This window comes from Mytilus trossulus, unplaced genomic scaffold (genome assembly GCF_036588685.1).
Source record: "Mytilus trossulus isolate FHL-02 unplaced genomic scaffold, PNRI_Mtr1.1.1.hap1 h1tg000220l__unscaffolded, whole genome shotgun sequence".
In the NCBI taxonomy this organism is placed as follows: domain Eukaryota; kingdom Metazoa; phylum Mollusca; class Bivalvia; order Mytilida; family Mytilidae; genus Mytilus; species Mytilus trossulus.
The window spans coordinates 758,672-764,671 of NW_026963313.1; positions in this window are offsets into that span (position 1 = coordinate 758,672).

Below are 6,000 nucleotides of genomic sequence, written 5' to 3' on the forward strand. Positions count from 1 at the left end.
TCGTCCCTTATATATTGCCACTAATTAATGTTGTTGTATAGTTTGGAGTAGTTTGAGGGTTTAAATTGAGGATATTAAAATTACAAAAGAGAGCTGCTAGATTAATACCAGAAACAGACCCTTTTGCTCCTTCCAAGCCCTTTTTCACACTAGATGACAGTTGAGCAGAGCATAACAGGGGCGGATCCAGCCATTTTAAAAAGGGGGGGTGCCTGACCCAGAACAAAGGGGGGGTTCCAATTATATGTCCTCATTCAAATGCATTGATCGTCCAAAAAAAAGGGGGGGTTCCAACCCCCGGAACCCGAACCCCCCTTCGGCTTCCGCGCCTGGCATAAAATATCACAAGTTTTTGATGACATTAAAATGAATCAACAGTAATGCCCCATCATGTCTCATTACTAACAAATTCATCATGTTTCAGACAGAAGATCATACCCTTTGGAGAGATGTTATTCAAGGAAACCTAAAAACTTCCTAAACCAAAAATAGAATTGTTCTAAAATCTTTTGTATATTCTGGACTTTTCTTGTGGAACAATTTGCCAACAGGGTATAGATATATTACAAATGTTAATTCTTTCAAATACAAAATAACAGATCATTTATTGAAATCAACCTGTTGAAAAATTGAGAGCTTATTGTCATGTTTATTTTTTCATCACATTTTATCAAGCTTTATTGAACTTTTTATCATACTTGACTTTTATACCATAAATGTATGAAATATGCATATGTTTGCATTTTGTTTGAATTTTTATATCAGTTATATAGCTAACAGTGTATTGTTCTTGTGGTTGTTGCAGTAATTGGAAAATTAGTGTTAAAAAATTTGTGAAAGAAAATCAAATATTCTTGAAAATTTTACAATCAAGACTCTATCAATTTTATACAAGTTTCCCCCATAAAAATGCTAAAGGGTAAAAATCATTATTTAAAGGCAATAAAAGATGATAAAGAATAAAACACATACATCTGACTGTATAAAGAAAAAACTAAATATATTCACCCATTTCATCAAAATCAATCAAGTACAATTTAATCTTTGGTTTGACTCCTTTGAATTAAATTTGAGAAAAAACTCGAAAAAGTTAAATATCTTTATATTAAGATGAAGCAATTGGGTTTTGATTAAATATCCAAAGCAGTTGATAAGATATTATTGGTTATATAATTGATCTAGACAATATACAAGGGAGACAATTTTAATATCATTTCAATTAGATAGAGTTATCTCCCATTGTATTTCTACATGAACACTGGCTAAGTGGATTTCATGCAGAGCTCCAGTTAAAAATTTGAGAATTAAGAGTTTTTACTCATAATTTTTAATGTAATTGAGTGAAATATTTCTTCCTTTTGCATTATCTGTTCAAGTTCACCCCGCTGGCATATTCCTGAATGTATTTTTTTTCTCATAGTTTTCAAATTGAGACATTAACTCTGTTAGGGTAAAGTTGGTTCATTGTCATGTGTATGATGTGGCAGTATTATAGCTCTGTGAATGTGTTAAAACAATTTAACATCATTCATGGAAAGTTATTTTAATCACCCAATTTTAGTGACATAAACCAAATTATTGTCCATGTAAACATCATAACAGTCTCTTTAAATATATGATCATAATAATGGATGGTTATTTGATGACCAGTGCCATTGCACAGAGTTATTCCTTTCTCCATGAATGAACCAATAATATGGGTGAAATTTCTATATTCCTCAGAATAAGTAACAGTTTTGAGACAATTTATATAACTATCTCTTTGGCAAGAGGTGATTTTCTATTCTGCGTAAATTAAAACAAAATTTTATGAACTGTTGCTGATTTCTTATCTTACAAATTATTTAAAGATTCATATTTATTCAAACTCAGTTTTGCCATTTGTATAAATTTCTTGACCCATATTGTTTTGGTTACATTTTAACGTTAATGTAAGTGACCAAGAATGTCTAAGTACATGTAGTTACTGTTGCTTTTGGATTGCTCACTTTTAATGACGAAAGTATCTTTCTTAAAATTAAAAATATAACAATAAATAAATAAATTAAGCAAAAATAATTCATTATTTAGGCCACACCAATTTGATTCCTTGTTCGACGGACCCGCCCGCACCTATTTTTTTCAAAACAGATTTTTTTTATTTTTATTATTTTCCCGCTTCCCGCATCCGGAAATGAAATCATGTCCATTTCCCGCACCGTTTTTTTGTAAATATTATATAAAGATCTCAACATTTGTTTTTTAAAATCACAGTCTATATACAGTTTATATAACGATTTTATATCAGCACCCCACAACACTGTAAATTTCTGCGAGAATATTTGTTTCAGCATGAAACCAATTTATTCCAAGCGGGAGTGCTCCGATATAAATAGAAATACCAGTACAGAACAAAACGTTGGTATCTTTCCCCCTAACTTATATTCCCTTTAAATAAATGTTCGTTGTTAAAATAAAGTACAAAGAACTTCTGAATGATTTGCCTTCAACTGCAATTATAATGTATGGTTACGGTCATACCCGCTGCAGGTTTGTGCACCTGTCTTTGTTGATTCACGGACCTGTCGTTCAGCAGTTATCGTTTGTTGATGTGGTTCATTGGTATTTTCCCGTTTGGAAATATCCAAAAAATAGATCGTTGGTTTTCCTGTTCGAATTGTGTGCAATACTAAGTTGTGGTCCCTTATAGCTTGCTGGTTGGTCTTGATCAAAGCTCTGTGTAAAAGGCCGTACTTTGACCTATGTTTGTAATTATCAGGTTGGGAACAACCCTCCCTCAGACAAGGGCCTTGAAGGGGTCATTTTACCATGTTTACTGTTGTAGAAAAGAAAATAGAAATACTAAGGATTTGTACAGTGCAGCACTATACAAAACCTTTGACAACTTAGAATTTTTTACTCTAAAAGAGGAGAAATACATTATATTTTAAACAACTTTTTCTAAAGGAGGGATGGGTCCACTTATTTTGAATAATATTCAACTGTTAAAGTAAATGTGTTAACATGGATAAGGTCCAGGAATATTACAAAATTCTTGGACATGTTTTAACCATTTAATACCAAATATTATAGTTCTTTGGGAAAATATAAGCCCTTTTGTACTTGAAGTGTTTTTACCAAAAAAAATATATTATAACTTATTTTGACCCCTCATAAAAGGGATATTCATAACATTAAGGGGTTGTTCTGAACCTGATTATGACTTGGATGGAGAATTGTCTCATTGTCAGTCACACATACATAGACCAGATTTAATTATTCAATTATTTCTTGTTGAAAAGGGAAAAAATACTTCATAAATTAAAGAAATGTCAAGGTACAAGTGATAAATCAAGTTTTAAAATAGTCAAAACCTACTATTTTATGTTTACAAAAAAAAATTATAATCGCTCGCCGTTACTTTTTAAGCTTCGCCTCAAAAATTTTCAAATTAAATATTTTTTTATTAAAATTTTCAAATCGCTCGCTCGCCCCAATTTTTGGAGTCCAAAAATCCGTAGAACAAGAAATTAAATTGGTGTGGCCTTAGGGTAAATAACGCACTTGACAGCGGCTAATAGGGTTGGTGAGGCATAGTTTTTATAAATTATTGGGTTCTCTTTCGAATGAATTGGGTTTTCAAACACTGAGGAAAATTGAACCATAGAGCAGAAAACAACATTCAGCCATTACCTTAGTACCTTCTCATATTTTATTTCAAAATTCCATCTCAAAAATTTTATTTTATTCACAAAAAAGTGGTTCTTTAACAATCTACGCAAAGGAGTAGGTCCGGTAAGGACCAATTTTGGCCTCAAATTTCAGTTCCATCTGACGAAAGATTTCGACCACTTTTTGAACACTTAAGTGTCTATTTCATTTGATTCAATTATTTTTTGTGAAAGATTTTAACTCATTTAGTCATAAAAAAACGATCCGAATCAAGCTAAAATATGAAAAATCTACCAAATATGCGAAAAAATGTCACTTTTCAGATGGTTTTTTCAAAAATGAAAGTGGCCGCATCCGTGTTCATCCTCAATCTTAATAAATGTTATGTATAATCATCAAATACAACTTCCATTTTAATATATTGGATGAACACGAATGCGGCCACTTTCGTTTTACACGGAAATAGTCTAAAATTTAACTAAAATGCTTGAATTTTGATGATTTCAGTAATTTAGCATGACTGAATGGTGCTAGTACTCAATATATGTGCATTGTATTACCAAAACCAGCCAATATTTATGGAGCAGCACCATATTACTATCCAATAAATAACTAAAAGTTTACATTTTAACACTTTTGTAAAACTGCTGTATTTTGGGGCCAAAAAGTGCTCTTACCGGACCTACTCCTTTAGGCAGTTTTGAATTTTATTAAATAATTTTTCAAAAAAAAAGCCGTCAGCAAATCTATATGTAATTTAAAAGAAACAACATTGATACTTACAAAGCCATAATTTGTACTGATTAAAGAGGGTATTTGAATTCAATTTTTCGTTATGTCAGAAATTTCAAATTATTTTACAATGTACATGATGCATGTTGCTTCCAATATTTTTATTTTGTTTACAATTAAAAAACCTATGTCAGCATTCTCACATACTCAAATTTGATTCTTTCTTTTCATTTTAACTGCTTCAAACCCATTTATCATTTTAAGTTTTCAAGGTTAAAACATTAGTATGAGCTAGAGTGTGCTGGTGTTTCATGAACATACATTTTATTTTTTTTGTAAAAAGTTACTGGTAAAAGATCATTAAGTAAACTTTTATTGATTTTGCCATGCTTAATATTAGTTTTTAATTTGTTGTCCCAGCAAAGTTACCAATCACTGTTGATACATGTAGCTGACATTAACAGAATTGTTCTATTTTTAGTCATGGCAACCATGTTGGTTAGCAGGCAGGGTGTCAAGATACATTTTTACACAGTATTCATGAAATTCTGTAGTTCAGATTCAAAAGAGTTACAATGACAAACAGCTGCAGTAGTATTAAGTAAATTTTATGCAAAAATTCTTAGTTCCAAGGGACAAAACCCCAAGAAAAAAGTTGAATCGAAGTTGCCTAAAATTCTGTTAGTAGTTTTAGAGAAGTTGTGATGATAGGAAGAGGATTGACAAGTCAAAAACATTAAATTCAAAATAAACTTGGTTGTTTTTTTTTTTGGGGGGGGGGAGTTTAATTAGATGGCATATAATGGAAATTTAGCTAATAAGAAATTTACTTAAACCTAGCCATAGGATATAAGAATCACAAGATTGACTGTCAATATTAAACAATAAAATACAATACATAAATTAAAAGCCTGATGTGTCTATATCAGATTTTACTCAACTTGGCAAGTAATACCAATGTCCATTGCCCCTTAATTCAATATTAAGTTCTGAATATATGTAAAGCAAAATTATATCCGGGTGAAATTTGATTTGGAGGAAAAAATGTCACAGTAGTTGTTATTTTTTTATCCGGAGGAAAATATCTCCCTGGGATATTTTTTCCTTTGCCGTGAAATTCTATCTCGGTAGTTAACTTATTGAATCCTATAATATAAGTAGTTATTAGAAAAAACTTATCCATAATCATTAAAAATATTATGAAATAATAGTCGTGTATTTGAATTAAAGCGAAATTGTTAAAAAAAATATGTATTATAATGGGAAATAATTACACAAATTATCATTGAAATTTCCTGAAATATTCAAGTCAATATCATCCTTTTAAAAAGAAAATCATCATGAAACAAAGGGAAGAAAACCAGAAGTAATTTTAAAGATCCTAATTGTGAAAATAATATCATAAGGTTAGTGAAATACATGTAAAAAGTGAGTTGTTTTCAGATCTCAGTTCAAATATAAATTTAAAAGTAAGGTAGAAATATAGTTGCAATACTACTGTTAAAAGTTATAGAAGAATTTGATTATGATGATATTTTTAACTATATAAATACTGTAAAACTAACTAAATATCGCAAGCTATTTATTTTCGCGACTTTCGCGAGTAGAAAAAAAACG